The sequence below is a fragment of the Lagenorhynchus albirostris genome, chromosome 9, assembly GCF_949774975.1.
Source record: "Lagenorhynchus albirostris chromosome 9, mLagAlb1.1, whole genome shotgun sequence".
NCBI classification, from domain to species: domain Eukaryota; kingdom Metazoa; phylum Chordata; class Mammalia; order Artiodactyla; family Delphinidae; genus Lagenorhynchus; species Lagenorhynchus albirostris.
Window position 1 is genome coordinate 15,196,072 of NC_083103.1, and position 18,510 is coordinate 15,214,581.

Genomic DNA, 18,510 nt, shown 5'->3' on the forward strand with positions numbered 1-18,510 from the left:
CCTTTGCGGGCACTGTGGGTGCCGTGGGTGGCTATGGTAAACACACTACCCTTAGGGCAGGAGCCCCATGTTTGGGTCCTAACCTTGTTGCTTTTTAGAGGTGAACCCTGGAGTAATTTACCACTTTTCTGAACTCCAGTTGTCCTCACTTAAAAAGAGCTTATTAATCCCTGCCTCTTGGGGTGTGTGGGGGATCAGGGATTACCTACAGAAAGGGCCCAGGAAAGATCACCAGGAGTGAAGTGTAAACCATGGGATAAAGGCTCAGGGAGAGCTGTTCACACCCGAGATGGCCCCATGCCCCAGCGGTGTCAGAACAGAGAGCTGACACAAGCCAGGCCCTTCATCTCAGTCCTTTTTTAGACCACGCACAGAGAGAGGTATGCGTCTCCAGGGTAACCCCACTGTGTGGTCACAAACACCCAGCTTTCACATCCCAAGAGCCTGAGCCTTTCCAAGGAGGTCACCTTGGGAGGCTCCCCACATTATTCCAGGGGGCTCCCCTCGTTCAAAGCACCCAGGATCATCTAGCCGGTGATTTCCTGGCCCTCACAACCACCTGGGGGTGGGGTGGGGTGTGCAAGCTGTTTGCCCATTTTATAGATAAGAAAACTGAGACTCTGGGCAATCAAAGCACTCACCCGGAGTCAAACAGCTACTGAAGGGCAGAGCTTCGACTCAGCCTCCACCAGCCCCCAGCAAACATTTCCCGCAACAGCTCACGCCTGTCTGCCCGTCGCTGACACTCATCTTTGGATTCTCCCTGTGACTCTATAATTTCTGTTTCCTGACTAACAACAGGGGCCAGGCAAAATTACTCTGCTCCCTCAGCAGCCCTGCTGAAGGTAAACCAAGAACAACGGCCCCCTTGCTGCTTAAAGAGATTCTTTCCTCTCGTCTGAGGCCTACGGCTTCCCCTGATGGAGAAACATCCCAAGGAAGTTAAGCTTTTTCTGACTCGCTTCAGTGCCTTCTCCTGATTAAGAAAACCTGGTGGGATCCAGGCTCTGTGATAAGGTGAGAGCTTCCTGCAGGGACCAGGGCGGCTGCTGCCAGGAGGCTTACAATGTAGATTATGGCCCAGGAGGCTGGCAGAGCAGGGTGAGCTGTGGGACACAGACGCTGTCGAGGGAGTGAGAGAAGCCCCCCAGGCCCTGGCCTCGCTGCTCCTCTGCCACTGACCTCTTGGGTGGGCCTTGACGTGGCCCTGTTTTATCTGCTGCTAGGACCTGGCCACCCTGCCTTGGATTCCAGCCTAAAATAATCCCGGCCGGCCAGGGGGCACATCCAAAGTTAAAAGGATGGGCTTGGAGACCAGGTGAATATCAGATCAGTGAGTCAGAAAGTGGCCGGTGCTTCCCAACCATGGGCACCAGAGGCAGCTGAAATCGCAAACACCATCAGGCGGCTGGGCGCAGCACTTTAACGTGGGTACACGCCACCCACCCTCACAGCAGCCCCAGGAGGCGGAAGGCCGGTGGAGGGGGTCTGTAGGGAGGGATGGTGTGGGGAGATTTCTTCAGCCCCCTCATCTCATCTTCTCCCCAAAACAACCCCATGAATAAGTGCGATGTTCCCATTTCAGAGATCAGAAAATCAAGACTCAGAGATTTTTACGAAGAGCCCAAAGTTTAAGAAAACAATTCTAGGAAAGAACTCACTTCCGTGCCTTTTTCAGGAAATGAATTTCCGAGAGGTGATTTGGCTTCAAGGAGTTTTTAACCTTAAGATTCAAGTCATAGAGCTGGTAAGCAAAATGCACAAGAATGCTTGGGTAGCTCCGGGAGGAGATTCAAGTAAGCCACATTACTTACTGCTGTGTGACCTTTAGCAAGTCGCTTAACTTCTCTGAGGCCTGGTTTTCTCTTCCCTGAGATGGAGGTGATAACACGGCTGCTGGTAGAGGGGTTGCACATAGCCCTCCACTTGGCATGGAGAAGCCCTCAGTCAGTGTTGGTTAATCTGGCTCTTCTGATTAGTTGCGACTCAAACACAGTCGCATCTGCACCTCAGACCCTGTGGTCTTTCCCCTGAGGCTCTGAGTCATCCTTTGCTGGCAATCGAATCTCCTCAGAGCTTTCAAATCCCCTCTCCTCTCCACAGCCATGCCCAAGCCCCACCTCCATCTCTGCCTCCCCGCCGCCCCCAAATCTGCCCTTCCCCCAGCTCAGCCCTGGTCTTGGGACCTCAGCAACTGAGGACCTGCGGGCTGGAACAGAGATTCAAGTCACTGCTGCCCCACTTTACAGATGCGAAAATGAGGCCCAATGAGGGAAATGGCTTGTAAGGGCTCTAGAGGCACAATGGTGCCACAGACTGGGCCAGAGGACAGATATCCTGGCTCCTCATTCAGGAACCTTCCCTGAGGCGACCCAGCCCGTCACCAGTCCTGGGATTGTGGGCAGCCCAAGAAGCTCCCAGAGCCCAAGAAGCAGACCAAGGCTTCTCCGTTCCCAATTCCGTCATGGAATTTGGTGATTGGTCCTAGTCCTTGTGGATTTGAACTTTATCCAAAAAGACAGTCCTGGAATGGGGGAGGGGATGGGGTGAGGGAAGGGCTGGAAATCACCCCAGGAAGGCATTTCCTTCCCACAATCCCAAGACCATGGTGGGTGCGGAGGAAGGGGAGGCGTGGCAGGGGTCCTTGACAGAGGCGGGACCCTCCGTGGTCCCCCCAGGAGCTCTGCTTTCCCTTGGAGGGCTCACTCCCTCCAGCCCTTCAACCCTCACTTCCTGGATCGACTCAGGACCCAGCATGACCTTCGGCCCCGTCAGTGGGGTGGCACCCAGTCTGGTGAGACCCCATCGGCCTCTGTCTCCTCACCCCTCACCTTCGCTCCCCAGCCCCGAGCAAACATCTGGGGGTGAGGACAAGAGAAAAGCCGCCCTTTGCCTGCCCTGCCCTCCAGCACGAGCTGAGAGCTTTCTCACTCAGAAATGGAGAGTCTGGAGGGGCAGGGAGCAGAGAGAAGATTAGACCCTCTTATTTGAATACGTTAAGATCCACACTCCCATGTCGCCAATCATACCTCTTTCAACTGGTGTCTTTTCCTTTCAGGGGTGTCAAGAGTCTCTTGAAGTCTCTTTCTGATGGTAGCTTCAGGATAAACTCTAGAAGGAAAAGAGGGAGAAATATATTTTAAAAAAGCAAGTGTGGGGGGCATGTGGCTTCTGGGGGCCACTTCGTCCAGATGTGCACCCGCTCCCTCCTCCCATCTCTGAAGGTGCAGAAGCCACAGGCCCCGTGGCCAGAAAGACAGAAGCAAGCACCCAGCCCCACGGAGGGTCCCAGGATGGCATCCCCAGAGCCTAGGGACTGGGGCATATTTTCAGTCTTCCAAAATCAGGAAGCCTGCACAACGTCCCTGTGATGAGACGGAGCGTGCCGTAACCACAGCGACACATTGGATCACTTTGCTTCTAGCTAGAATAGTATCATGTTGGTGTGGGAACTCCATTTTCCTCAGGCAGAAAAAAGGCTTTCTGAGTCATTTTGAAAATGCAAAAGCGAATTAATCATTGCCTAATGAATGCAGGCTTTGGGGCAGACGGAGATTTTCAAGACCTGGTATCCATGAAGAGAAAAGTAATATGTGGAGAAATCTTTGGTGGTGAGAAAAGCAGCTCAGCCCGAGTGCAGGGGCGAGAAGTCCAGCCTCTTCCCCGACCCCTGCCTCCTCTCCGTCAGTTTGACAGAGTCCCCAGGTCACGGGAGAAGGATCAAATTCACCATGTCCAGGCCACGTACCTGTCAGCAAAGGCTTAGGCCGGTCTCAGGGGACCAGCTTGTTCACAAACCCAGCTGAGTAACAAAAGGGCAAAACTTCACAGCGGAGTGGGAGCGGGGAGGGCTAAGCACCCCCGTCCTTCCCTTCCCCACAACCTGGCGGCACAGAAGCAGCCCTGATCAACTTTCATATTGTCTCAAATGACAATGACACTAATCCCGACGCCCTCAACAATTCCATGAGAAAGTGTGGCCACTTTAGAGATAAGGACCATGGTGAATTCAGAGGCATTAACTCACCCAAGGTCTTACCACTGAAAAGGGGCAGGGCCAGGGCTACACTCAGGTCCGTGGGAAGTCAAGTCCCTTGCAAGTGCATCTCCATGGTGGGAGAGGAGCAATCAGAAGAGCAATGAGTTCAAGGTCGACCCTGTAGATCCCAACACCAGTGCCCCCGGGCACGTAAGAAGTTCTCAGAACTCCCTGCTAACTGATGGGGAACAGGGCTTGGCCAGAGGACGTGATCTCGTTTTATTTAGCTATCTCTGCCTCAGACGTCCACCCAGGCAGTGTCAGCCCAAGGGACCTCAAGTGTCATGGGCCAGACTAAGGCTAGTCAGAGGAATTCATGATGCATATACACATCCGTATACATATACAGCCATATCTGTATCCACACACGTGCATATACATATGGATATGGATGGATATAATATAATATAATATAATATAATTTTCATTTTTAACTATAAAAGTGAAAGTTTGTCCATACTCGTTCATTCTATTTAACAGATAAACCCACTGCAAAATCTTTGTAATATGACGTTGTAGGCTATATTACATGTAATCACACATGTGTGTACATGTGTGCATAAGCATGGGCCCATGGGGGCCCACAAGCAGACAGTGGCAATTTTTTACACAAATGGGATCTTACCTCGCATGTTCTACAACCCCAGTTATCAGTGATACCATGTCTACCTCTGCGAGTGAGCACACGTGCATCTTCTGGAGTCTTTTTCACAGCTGCACAGTATCCCATGGGAAGCGTGGACCACAATGCACTCACCTCTCCCACCATGGATACGTGGATATTTCCATCTCTGGCCATTACCACTTTGCGGCAACGGTCCCCTCGGTGCCCACATTTATGTGTGGAAAAGTTCATGCAGTTCCAAAGCCCGGATGCCCCGAAGTGGGACCGCCGGGCAGAGGCTCTGCACACATCACATTTGGCAAACTGCCTTCCCAAAACACTGGATCAACTCCCCTCAAATAGCAGGGCAGGAGCCCCTTTGCTTGAATGCAAATTTGAACCCAGGGTTCAGCCTACAGAGTTGCTTTTCTGCTCCCCTCCCGGTGGCCTGGGAGGTCGCATCCCCGGATGAGGGAGGAGTTTATTTCTTGGCTCACGCAGAGGTCCGCCCCTCCACTCCCCCCAGAGCATCTCCCAGTTCCCGGCCCACCTGAGCCGGGAACTACATTTGCGGGCTCAGAACTGATAATGAGCTTTTATGAGCTCTGGGGACCGCGAAGAACACGTATTAACGTCAAGTGTGCCTGTCAGCCACGCAGCCTGGGAGAATGTTACCCATTAACAAAATTAAAGGCTGCAGCCACGCCGGGGAAGGAGCCGAAGGCTGCACATCTGGCAGTGTGGGCAAGACCCGTCAATAACAAAATTACTTTTCAGGTTTCGCACTCCCGAGCCTGAAGCCGGCTCCCATCTTCAGTGGAATTCTGCCTTCCTGCAGACTGAGAGGAGATTGGCTTATTACCAGCCTGCCAGGAGAGGCAAAATCCAGCACTAATCCTAATTCCCATTTAAGCAGATCTGCGTTGTGTGAGGAAAAGCAGCTGCGCTCGGAATTTCTTCCCCCTTTCCCCTGAGATCTCATTCCAGCCCCCTCCTCTCCGTGGGGGAGGGAGGTCACTACAGATGTTAGGCCCGGAGCCCTCCCAGGAGGGGGGAAAAGAATCCCGAGGTTTAGGGCCAAGACGGGAACTGGGGCTGGGTGACAAGAGGCAGCGTTGAAAGGTGGTGGGCTGGGTGATGGTGGTCGCCGTTGACCCGGCTGTCTTGTGCCGTGGAAGGGAGAGGCCCCCATTGTTCTGGCCCCAGACCTGCTCTTGCTTTTGTACAAAGATCCCCGCCGCCCCCAGGTTTGAAGTGGCACAGGTTGGGATCCTGAGTCCAACTCTAACTAGCTTTGTGACCTTGAGCAAATGACCTTCCTATTCTGTGCTCAACTCCTCATCTGGGAAACAGGGTTAACAACAGCTGATGCCTCCTAAGAGGCTGTGAGGATTACGTGAGGAATGTATACACGGGACTTAGCCGAGAGCCTGGCACACAATACCCTATTTCTTGAATGTAAGCCTCCGTGGGTTATAATCGCACCATTATTATACAGACTTCTAAGAAAAAGAAAACACTGCCTGTTAAACTAATTATGACATGTCACTTTTTGTATGATGCATCCTGGTTTTAGAGACCTTAAAATATATATATTTTTAAGAAGTGTGCCTTCGAATCCATGAAATATATAGTAAGAGCTTAATCAGTGGTACTTAGTGATATTGGCCAGGTGCGCCCATTTTGCAAGGTCTAGTTCAAAGCTTAGACCTTCTTCCTCCACTTCTTTCTTCCAATCAAAGCAAATCTGCACTGGGTGGGGATACCAGCCCTCAATTTATAAGAAAAATTCTGATAGCCACTTCAGTATCCTGGATAGGACCCGGATGAGAGACTTAAATATCTACCCTGATGATTCCTACTCTAGAACAGAGCACCCCTGTGTAACGGGACACCCAGATCAAAGACTCTTCACTCTTCTCCCAGTCAATGTTTCTCTACCATCCCATGTCTCCCAAATCATCCCTGCCTCTCCATCCTCGCTGCCCCTGCCAGCCCCGCCTGGGCTCAGCCTGATCGTTGCCTATCTGCTTGCTGCAAACGAGCTCCTGCTGGACTGCCAGCCTGCAGCTGTCCCTTCCAACCTGCCCTCTCCTTTGCTGTCAGACTAAGTCCATAAACGTCTTTCTCTCCTGCTTCAGTGGGTTCCCTGGCCTCCCTTTGTCTATACACAGGGCCTTTTGTCATCTGATCCGCAGTTGCCTTTTCAGGCCCATCTTCAGGTCCTTGCAATATGCACAGACCCAACAGTTAAGCTGAACTCACCTGGACTCACACGCCCCACCAACACACTCAGCCCAAACTCGCTGCTGTTCACTCTGCCTGCAAGTCCGTTCTTCCTTTCCTAACCCTGAACTGCAGCCCCACACACACTCCCCAAATCACCTGGCAAACTCCTACCCATCCTGTAAAACCTTCCTTCGATATCTCCTCTGAGAAACCTTCCCAGACTTCCACAGCCATGATTAATCACTGTTCTCTGGGCTCTATGAGCTCCTGAAAGATGGCGATGATGTCTCAATTCCTGACTCAGATAATAATAGTGGGATGAATGGATAGTTGCTATGATAGATAGATGGATGGGTAGAGAATGGATCTATACAAGAACGGAATGGTAGAAGAGAAAAAGAGGAACTAGGCTGTAGTTGGTTTCAGGGATGGATGAATAATTGAAGGGATAGAAAGATGAATGAATGGATACACGCATGGACGCATGCAGAAATGGATGGATAAATGAATGCAAGCATGCATGGGTGCAGGGAAGCAGAAATGGATGGATGGATGGATGGATGGACGGATGGATGGATGGATGGATGGATGGAGAAATGAACAGGACAGTTGGAAGGTGAATATATCTGTAAAAGAATGGATTAAATGAAGAGTGGGAAGGCAAAACCATGTTAACAGAGATAAGACAGGGAACGAATGACTCTCAGCTACTTGTATAATTTTCTCTGGACCCCGAGAAGCTGAGCCTCTTGCATCTATGAATGTACTTTGCTTTAGTCCTTTATGGATCCCAGCAGAGACCACTCAGTCAAACACTGTCAGCCCCCAGCTCCACCCCATTTCAACACTCGCTCTAGCTGTGGAGCTACAAGTTGAGGCCTCAGGAAGGAGGGGTCAGAGTTACCTCTTGCCTTGGCCTTGGCTGACGCAGGCGGTGAAGCACAGCGCCACAAGGAGACCAAAGTTCCCCTGTGTCTGAGTCAAGCCCCGGTCTGAGGGGCAGTTGGTTTGCCAGCTGTGTGCAATAGGCCCAGGACAGGCCAACTGCTGATGGAAGTTCCATGCTCCCCTGAAAAGATGCCATTTGGAAGAACCCAAAAATGGCTGAAGGGACGGGGTAGGTAGACAGTGTAGCAGCATTTGGATGGTCACCTGTTAGTGGGCTTTGGTGGGGACGACTCCCCCACTAGAGCCTGCTGCCTCTCTGCAATGTGCAGCAGGGTAGGTGGTGGGTGGGAGCCCTCCGCATCAAATGGCGGGAAGCACTGTGGCCTATTCCACAGGCCTGGGCTGCCACCGTGGAGCCTTGGGAAAGTTCCTTAACCCATTAAACCTCAGATTATTCACCTGCAAAGTATGGGCCATCACAGTCCTACCTCACTGGCCTGAGCTGCGGATTAGATGAGCTAACGGATTATAAGTGATTCCCACGGTGCTCAGCACAGAATTGGCCCTTGGAGGCCACAGGAATTATGTAAAGTAGAACCTGCTGATACTCTCTGTAGAAAGGGTAGTGGCCATGACCACCGGTTCCATAGGGTCCATACTCCTCAGGACCCTTCCCTCTCTCCCTTAGGGGTCTACGTTCAGAACAGATGGAGTCTACACCCCATATATACATCCTACCACTTAATTCACAACAGCTGGTCTTTCTGATCGTTGATATATTAAGTTTCCACATGATGTTGAAGGTGACTGATTTAGAGCCTCTTGATATCCTAGAATCCCAAGTCAGTAGGATTTCAGAGGAGGTGGAGAGCTGGGAAGGCTTCCTGGAAGAGGCAGCAAGGAAAGGAGAGAGGGAGGAAGGTGATCAGCTCAATGATGAGCCTCTTCCTGGCTAGCTCCTGCTAGACATCTCTCCCCAACCCTCCTCCACTCTAGCCACCCAAAGTGGACCAGCCATCCTTCTGAGTTCTGTGACCACAAGGACTCTTGGTCTTGTGCCACAAGAAGTGGCAGCAGCGTCCTCAGCGAGTCCCAGAAGCCGGCTCAGCCTGGGCCGCTCTCCCCACGCTGATGCCAGGCCACAGGATCCAGGCTGGGCCACTGCCAGCCTGATGCATCGCTTGTTGACGGATAAAAGCTCGCAGTTTATGGCTCCAAAGCAAAGCTGGGGCTTTGTTTTGCTTTGTTTTAAATTAGCAAAGCAGGGGGTGGTGGCGGGGAGAGGGAGAGGAGCCAAGGCTTATTCAGGACGAGCTCCTGCTGCGTCCTGCATCTCAGCGATCCCCTGGGCAGCCCTTAATGAAGCCACCTGAGCGCATCGTGCCTCTGCCTTGTCTCTCCACCTGCACTTGTCTGGCTGGGGGAGTCAGAGCGCTTCCCAGTGCCGCCCGCCCTGTCACTCAGCCCCATCACCCTCTGTTCCCATAATGAGTCCCTGAATGAGCCTGTTAACTGTGCCCCAGGGTCACAATGGGGCTGAAGGGGGAGCCACGACAGCCTCAGAAAGACTGGGATGTATGATTTACTTTTGCTCTGGGAGCGGAGGGCCGCTCCCTACCTGTCACTGGGCACAGCGCAGTGGGTGCTGACACTGCTAGCAAGGGCCCCGGAGGGTCTGCCCGATGGGCGAGGGACTCCCAATCTGAGCCCATGGGCTCTTGGTGGCTTGGGGAGGGTGAAAGGGCCCAGAAGAGGGATGTACCAACCCCATAAATTAACATGTGAAGCTGGTTATTCTCAATGCAACTGTCATTAGTGATCATCTCTGCACCTGCCGGCAGGTCTGGAGCTTTTCTGCACATGCCAGCCAGGGTCTCCATTGCCCTCCCCCGTAGGATGCATACAACAGACGCCACCGCCAAGATGCTCTACGGAGCAGGAAGGAGAACTGGGGAGACTCCCTGTCACCAGCGGGCATTGCCCTGCATCTGCCCACCCTCTTTCCCGTCTGGAAGCACGTTTTTGGTACCCGAGGAGGGTAAGGACAAGGGCTATGCATACACTGGAGCTGACTTTACTTCTGATCTTCACTCCCCTTCCTCCCACACTGCAGGAACAATATTACCCGTCTTCCCATTTTACAGATGAGGAAAGTGAGCCTGGGCCACAGCATTTTTATGTAATTAAACATCGGTTTAGTTCATGGGGAAAGGGAAACAGAATCAACAGCAGTGTCTGCTAAGGAAGGCTCACTCGTTCTCACAAGGAGATGGGGCTCCAGCAGACCTGTCAGGCAAGTGCCCAGCATTTGGTCCCAGAGGGACCCGGCAGCCCTAATCGTTTAAGGGACTTATCTCTGAAGATGTAGCCCGGCTTGCCTGGCCTTTGTTCATCTGTGTGAACAAAGAAATGAAAGATGTGAGCCCCACAGCTCTTGTACCAAGTGGCCAGCATTCTCCTCTTTACTAGCAAAGGAAGGAAGTGATGCTCAGAGAGGTCAAGCATCTTGTCTGCAGTGATGGAGCTGGACCAGGCAGAGGGAGGACCAGAACCCACCATTTTGTCTGCAGCCAAAGTCTTGGAGACACTTTGCCTGAGGCCAGCCTGCATTAGGCTAACCCCATAGTGTCTGTCCTTCCAACAATGCATCTGAGAGGTTCTCAGGCCATTGGGCTGTTCAAACAAAGATACCTGGTGTTTCAAAGGCTTCGAGAACAATCCAGCACTTGTAGCACAGGGTTCAAGAAGAGCTAAGTTTGTCTCAGTGCTGAAGCTGACTTTGGCACAAAATGTGTCTCAACACACTGCAGACCTTGAACTCAACGGGGATCCGCTGTGCAGTCAGTCATACACCTACGGGAACGCCTGTGAGAGGATATTCTGCCTCTGAGAGAAGCAGTATTAAAAAGCCACACGACAGTAATAGAGATGTTTCCAAACTGGCTGCCCTGCCGCTAGCAAGGAAACCAAAAGCTGAGAACTCATCACTAAAGGGCCAACCCCACAGCCAACCACAGCTCTCCTCCGCAACGCGGGACTATTAATTCAGACTTTATAACCCACAGGGCTGCAGTGGAATCTGGGCAAAGGGCACCCCAACTCCTTGTAATTCTTCCCTGCTCAAGCCCCTGTAAATATATTCCAATGCAGAAAAGCGTCTGCGGGAGGGAAGACAGCAGAGCTATTAGCATTTTGATGGGTTTTCCCAACACATGGAACAAGAGAGCTTTAAAATTCACAGCCCAGAGATTAATCCTTCCATCACATCTCTCCCTCCACAGCTGGAAGTGGCCAAGAACTTTTTACCCCTTTCAGACCTTGATTAGGATAGAAAGTTAGGAACTCAGAGAGCTCAGTCTTCAGAGTCCTACAGAGAAGAGACAGCTGGGTTTTCTAGACCAAGTGTATAGAGCCCTCCAAACACAATTAAACGGCAGAATCAGGGATGGGGGGGTGGAAGGCCGTGACACTGTGCGGGGGTTGGGAGCTTCTCTGACTCAACAGAAGAACACGGCCAGTTCCGGAGAGGAGCCCTGCTTGTTCCAACAGCAAGGTTCGCCTTTTGTAACTGACAAAGGCCAGGCTTCTTAACATCCCTGTTCGCTCACTCGACAAGCATCTTGGAAGAATCACCATGTGCCACTATTAGGTGCTTGAGAGGGAAGGATCAGGAAGATAGTTCAGCTCAACAAATCCCTGACCTCAAGAAACTCAGTCTAGGGGCTTCCCTGGTGGCGCACTGGTTAAGAATCAGCCTGCCAATGCAAGGGACGCGGGTTCGAGCCCAGGTCCGGGAAGATCCCACATGCCACGGAGCAACAGAGCCCGTGCGCCACAACTACTGAGCCTGTGTTCTAGCGCCTGCAAGCCACAAATACTGGGTCCACGTGCCACAACTACTGAAGCCTGCGTGCCTAGAGCCCGTGCTCTGCAACAAGAGAAGCCACGACAATGAGAAGCCAGCGCACAGCAATGAAGAGTAGCCCCCGCTCGCCGCAACTAGAGAAAGCCCGTGCGCAGCAACGAACACCCAACGCAGCCAAAAAATAAAAACAAATAAATAAATTAAAAAAAAGAAAAAAGAAACTCAGTCTAGATGGGGAGAGAGAGAGAGAGAGAGAGAGAGAGAGAGAGAGAGGGAAATGGACGAACACAATAAAATGCAGCAGGCGACTGAGATCAACGCAGTTGCCCTGGGACCTCGAGATGGCAGGGGATGGGGCACCTCAATCAAGCTGGGCTGAAGAGCTGGTCACACCCTTGGGGATCCTGGTCCTTCCTCAAAACTTTCTTTTGAAAATGAATGTGATGGAATATTAAGTGTAGAAGGCAAGGTGTGTAGTTTTCTAGTGTATGATCAGAAAGAATATATAGATACCGGTAAGGTAAATGATAAGCAAACTTTCAACATCATACTGGAGCGCTGTTTAGCAGACTCACCCAAGGGGTCATTATCTAGGGGATTCTAGAGAAATGTAACTTTGACTCATGGGAGGTGACAGGTGAATTTGTAGATTTGTTTTGGCCCGGTAGAAAAGATAACCCAACGGTTAGGAGTAACCTGTATGTATACAATCCAGCCATCTTCCAGTTCTCTTCCTCCCATGCCTACGTAACCGCTGTTTCTCTCATCTCCAGCTTAGCCAATGAGCATCTCCTGTTGACTTCCTCATTCACGAGTCAAATCAGTCTCTGACCCACGTTCATTCTAGATGTCCATGTGATTCTATAGGATTTATAATTTTTTGAAACTTATACTTTGACAGCACATGCCCAATTACACACACACACACACACACACACACACACACACACACACTGCACAGGGATAAAAATGGAAAAAACTACAGCAAAATGTTACCAATGGGTATCTTTAGGTAGCTGGCATTTGTATACAAGTGACTTTTATAATCAGAAAAAAAGTGATCAACATTAGTTTTTAAATGAAGAAACACACACCCATGTAAGTTTCCCCAGACTAACAGTTAATACCAGTTTCTTGCTTATCCCATCTGTCAGAGTGGGCGGGCTCTAAGCACTGAAGAACACCACCTCGTCAAGGCCTCGCCATCATACCACGCCACGCCAAAGGCACCGTTACTCTCCCCATTTTACAGATGAGGAAATGGAATCACGTAGTTAGCCTCCGCTCACAGATCTCAACAGTAAGAGCTACGATCTGAACCCCAGGCAGCCTGGCCCGACAGGCTGCCTGCTTAACCACCCTGCCAGACGCCTGCCTCCCAAGTGGAAAAGGAAGAAATAAACACATCTGCCGGGCTGCCAGGGTCAGGCTTGGAGAAGACCGTGTTCCCAGCCCCCCCCAGAGTACAGTGTGCCGGGAAACCAAGCGCGAGGCTCGCCAGCCTTGAATTGAATTCACATGTGTCTCTCCTCTCCCGCACTTGCAGGCAGGGACCTGCTCTTCTCCATTCTTGAACCTCCCATCAGGCTGGGATTGGACCCCAGTGGATGCTCAGCAAATGTCTCAGAGCACCTCTCTCCCTGCTCTGATAGCACACTCCGTTCAGGGACTCTAAAAGCCAGCCTCTAATGAATAGTTCGCTCCATCTCTCTCTTTGCCCACACAGGCACTACAGACCGGTTTATTACCTAGATCATAAAGCAAAGCGCAGCCTGGCTTCAGCAAAGACGGGTTTCGGTGTGTTGGAAAGGACCCCGACCTAGGAACCTGGAGGACGTGGGCCCTCCCTTTAAATCACTGTGTGACCTTGGGCAAGTCACCAAGCGTCTCTGGGCCATCACCTCACCTTTAAAATTTGCAGGGGGACCCACTGTGCTATGATGCCCCAGATGTTTTGCCAGCATCAATCTCACTTTCGCTGCCGGGGTGTTTTACATGCAGCAGGCGTGGAGCCCGCACCACAGACCCACACCTATTGATTCTCGCTAAAGCTCTTCACGTGGCAGGTCACTGCTGGTTAAATCTGTGCGGAAGATAGGTTTCGAGGGAGGAGTGCCTTGTGATCTGGAAAACCAAATGGGGGTGGAGGGCTGCAAAAGGGGGAGTGGGGAGAGAGAGATGCTTCATCTCAGTAGGGCTCTTGAGAGCCCCTACGCATCACCCCATCTACGGGTTCATTCTGGTCGCAATGTATTTATTTTTATTTGGGGGTCACATCCGCTTGCAGAGGCAGGCACGATTGTTTGGGTAAACACTGCTTCAAAAGATCCCAAATAGAAAGCTTCATGTTCCTTGATTTAACAATAAATGTCCATCCAGCCTCTACCTATGGCTGTGAGGAAGGTAGGAGACAGAATAGCCGTCAGCCACGAAGTGAGCGTCCATGTTGCAAGACGCATCTCTAGGTGGTTAATTAGGATCGGTGGCCAAAAGAAACACAGGACAGCCCTCTTATAAAAACGGAAAGGATACTGCTAATGAAAATGATTCCAGCAGACGTGCCTGCTTCTGATTCCTGGGTGAGTTACCGCCCCTTGCGGGGTCTCAGTTTCATCCTCTATCACCTAATGGCCTGTGATTCTCAGAATGGGTTTCCCAGGGGCTCCTCAGGAGACACCCAAATGGAGGCGGAGGGGCGGAGGGGGCACCAGCCGCCTACGCCTGCTTCAACAGGGCAGCTCCCTGTTGAGTTATTCCGGAGGCTCCGAGGCTCCATGGTGAACTGTCTTTGAGGTCTGTGACTACAAGTCAGTTGAATGTCGCTGGGCTAAGTCATCACAGCTTCTTTTCACTTTAGCATCTTGAATGTACCTTGGTTAGGAAACTCCCAGGCATTCTGATAGGCAAATGGTTTTTACTCAAAGGCATCATGGTGCTCCATGCGTAATATCACCAGGGGATGGAGCGCCTCCGACTCTGGGATGGGCTGTCTATGTCAGGTAGCAAGCCCCATCCCTAGCAAAAGAGTCTGCCAAGACAGATCATAAGACCACAGTAAGAGCTGGCATACGCGGGAACACTCACACTGTCCCATATACTTTATCCCTCTCAGCGCTCGTGGCCACTTTATGCAACAGGCCTTGATCCATTTTGCAGACGGAGAACCTGCCCGTCAGAGAAGTTGAGTAACCTACCCATGGACGCACAGCTCTTCAGCCCAGATTTAACCCCAGCACCCTGTCTCTTTTCTTTTATGATTCCATTTATTAAAAATGTCCAGCATAGGCAAATCCATAGAGATAGAAAGTAGATTAGTGTTGCCAGGGGCCAGGGCAGGTGGTGGAATGGGGCAAATGGGGAGTAACTGCTACCAGATAGAGGGTGACTTTTCAGGGTGATGAAAACGTTCTAAAATCTATGGTGGTGATGGTTCCACAACTATGCAAGTATACTAAAAGCCATTGAATGTTATACTTAAAGTGGGTGAACTGTATGGTATTTAAAATATATATCAATAAAGCTGTTGTATTAAAAAAGAAACCTCAGGGTTAAAAAAAATTCAGGGTGTTAATCTCTGCTATGAATAGGGAAACGATCACCTTGTATCAGGACCCTTGACAGTACTGGTCAATGAATTTCCTTTTTAAACATCTTTAGATTAGTCACACAGATCAGAGTTATTAACATTTGGAGTTTATTTTTTAAAGAGGAGGTGACCATCTTACACACTGTCCCAGGAAAAGTGAGGGTGAATAGTGGAAATAATTACCTAAATCCTAAATAATTACCTTTGCATCCTGCCATTGCAAAGGCAGAAGAGCCGCTCAGCATCTACATTAAACAGATTATCCACGTGATCAGATTGTCCATTTCAGATTGATCCCAGCACCCTGTCTCTTAATCGCTGCCTGAAATCACTGCGTATACTGCCCCAGACAGCCACAAGATATCACGCCGGAAGGGGACCTGGGGATCAGCTGGTCCTCTCCTTCATTTTACAATGAGTGACTGAGGCCCAGAGAGGGTAAGGGACTTACCCAAGGTTCATAATGAGTTTGTAAGTAGAACAGGATTAAAACTCAGACTCCCGTCTTGAAATCCTATGTCTTTCCACTCCACCTTGGCACCACTGGGCCACGTAGGACAGCATGCTTTGATGGTCAAAGCTTAGTGCGCGGGCAGGTCACTGCCCAGTTACAGACCCAGCTGTGCCACTGATCGACTGTGTGACACTCAGCCTCCCAGGCTCCTGTCTCACCACCCTTAAAACAGGAATGATTTTCATACATAACCTGTAGGGCTGTCGCAAGGATTCAGCAGGACAGTATATGTCATGTATTCTCAATGAATTCTAGCTCTCTTAGGGCCAGAACCTGGGGCGGGGACAGGCACACAAAATAAGGGGATCCTTCTGATGGGCTTGGTGCAGGAAACATAAGGTCCTAGTGTCCACAGCCCCTCCTCCATCAGCAGCAGCAAACTGACCACCACCCCTGTTTCCCTGGGCACCTCTACTGGGGACACCGAGAGGAAGAGGAATGGGACCCAGTGAGACGCTATCACATTGTGTCTCTCCAAAGTCAAGAACGAATTATCCTCTTGAACTTTCTAGTTTCTCCTGACCCCATGTTAATTTCTAGCTCCAAATAAAATGATGTATCTTCAGTATCAGGAAAAGGCTAAAGAGTAATTTCAGGTTGGCACACGGTCCGCCTGATGAGATCGGATCCACTCATTTGCGGAGTCGGGGAAATCAAGATGCGGGAAGAACCTCGTCTCAGACCATCTGAGATACTGCAGAAGAAAGTGACGATCTCTTTAAAAGTAAAACTGGCAGCTCTGCCTCTGTTGTGAGGGAGGAACCAAGGCCCAGAGAGGTTGAGTGATTTGGCCCATGTCACACAGCCATAGAGGCTTTTGATAAAAGAGACAGAGTGAGAACCGATCTCCTGACCTCATGGCTCTGCTGGCGCTTGGAGGGGCCGGGGGGGGGCAAGAGACGGGAGGGGGCTTTGAGTGCGAAAATGACTATTCATAACTCTGAGTGTAAGTAGTTGTGAGAGCATGAGCCTCTGAGGGAGAGGGAAAAAGCTGTGGGGCATCTGACGTGCACCTGCCCTTGGGCTGCGAGCGGATCAGTGTGAACAGGTGTAAGCAAGAGGGCTGTGAGCGGGGAGTGAGTGAATGAGTGAGAGGAAATCCGAGTGCTGGAGAGAGAACAAGAGGAGGAAAAACATTTGGGCCGTTTTCAAATTCCCACAGTCAAATAAATCAAAACAGATTGTTCTGAGACAAAGAGGCCATTTCAAACCACATCCTTTACACCACAATAGACCCTCAGTGGTCCACGTGACGCTTTCTCACAACCAATAATAACGGCGACAGCAATGTTCACAGTCATAGTTAGGATTCTTGAGCGGCCATGATGAGCAGGTGTGATCAATGCCCACTTTCCAGATCAGGCCACTGAGGCTTGGAGAGGGTAAGTCACGTGGTCCCTACACCTCCCTGCCTGGGTGATTCCCGGAATCAGGAAGCCTGGTGCGCAGCGGAGATGCAACCAGCAAGTGTCACCTGGAGGCGCCAGATGTTCCTGAGAACTGTCCCCTTGAGGCAGGGCCACTCTGGCTGCTGCAAGCAGGATGGAGAAGCAAGGCACCAAGGAGCAAGCAGGGAGTGAAGACGGAATGTTCCTAGCTGCCCCACGGGGCAACGCAGATGCCCGTCTGTGCAGGAGTGCCTGGCGCCATGATGGTCACTATTAGCTACTAAGGAACTGTGCTCATCGCCTCACCTGGACGCCTGGCCCTGACCAGCCAGAGGAAGGCCCTGCCCTTCCATGCAAGCTGGGGCCCGATGCACAGGACTGGGCCAGAGAGGAGGGCACCGCCAGGGCCCCAGAGAACAGGTCTCCCATCTCCCACCTCAACCTCAGCAAAGGGAACCTGGGTCCAGGCGGCCACGTCTCAGTAACCGCCGAGTCTCCGCTCCCAGTGGGCCTGAGGCGACAGCACCAGGCCTGCTGTGGGGAGGAGGCAAGTGCAGCTCTGCCAAAGCAGCCACGGCCACCAGGCGCGCCGTGCGTTTTCTCCTCGTAAACTAGTCCCAACCCCCAAACAACCCTATGACGTGCTGTTACTCTCCTCGCTTTACAAATGAGTAAACCGAGGCTCAGAGAGACTAAATCACTCGCCCAAGGTCTCCAAAACTGCAAGGGTACGCACAGTCCGGACTGAACCCAGCCTGACAAGGAGACCTTGTTCCTTCTACCTCATCCATCACTCACCCGCAAAGCCCTTCTCTCTGACGGAGGTTGGGAGTCCCAGAGGGCAGCGTTTCGTTACGAGTTTCAAAGGCAAATCCCAACAAACAACCTGAAACAGAAGGGGAGAGAGGTGTGCACCCTCCCAAGGGGGCAGCCCCTGCTCACCCCCTGCCTGCTGTTGCCACGTAGGGGCCTATTTGTCAAGGAAGGAAGAAATCTAGAGTTTTATGCTACATCTCTTTTTCAACTGGTTAGAATCCTCTGTTTTGTTAACAGAATTTAAAATTTTGAAATATATATACACAAAAGTACATAGGTCTGAAATGTACAACTCCATGAATAGTCACAAACTGGACACACCTGTGAAACCACCAAGCGGAATAAGAAAAGAAAGAGACCAGCACCCAGAAGCCCCCCATGCTTCCTTCCGGGCCCTCCCCAACCTCTGCCCAAACGGAATCACTACCGTGACTTTTAACACCATAGCTTCACTTCGCCGACTCTGAACTTTATATAAATAGAATCGTTCCGTGTAGATAGAATTCTGTATAAATAGAATCATTCGCCTTCACCTCTGCTGTCTTCTGCTGAACATCAGGATTCTGAGATTCCCCCCAGAT

At 51.1% G+C, this 18,510-nt stretch overlaps 1 protein-coding gene across 2 annotated transcripts in view; it reads right to left on the reverse strand.

The window, feature by feature from the left end:
• Positions 1-18,510, reverse strand: part of TSPAN18 (tetraspanin 18) — a 182,893-nt gene that overhangs the window by 146,013 nt on the left and 18,370 nt on the right. For both annotated transcript variants that reach the window (XM_060159346.1, XM_060159345.1), the window contains exon 2: positions 3,030-3,111. The gene's annotated coding sequence lies outside the window, so the exon portion shown is untranslated. The remainder of the gene's footprint in view (positions 1-3,029; positions 3,112-18,510) is intronic.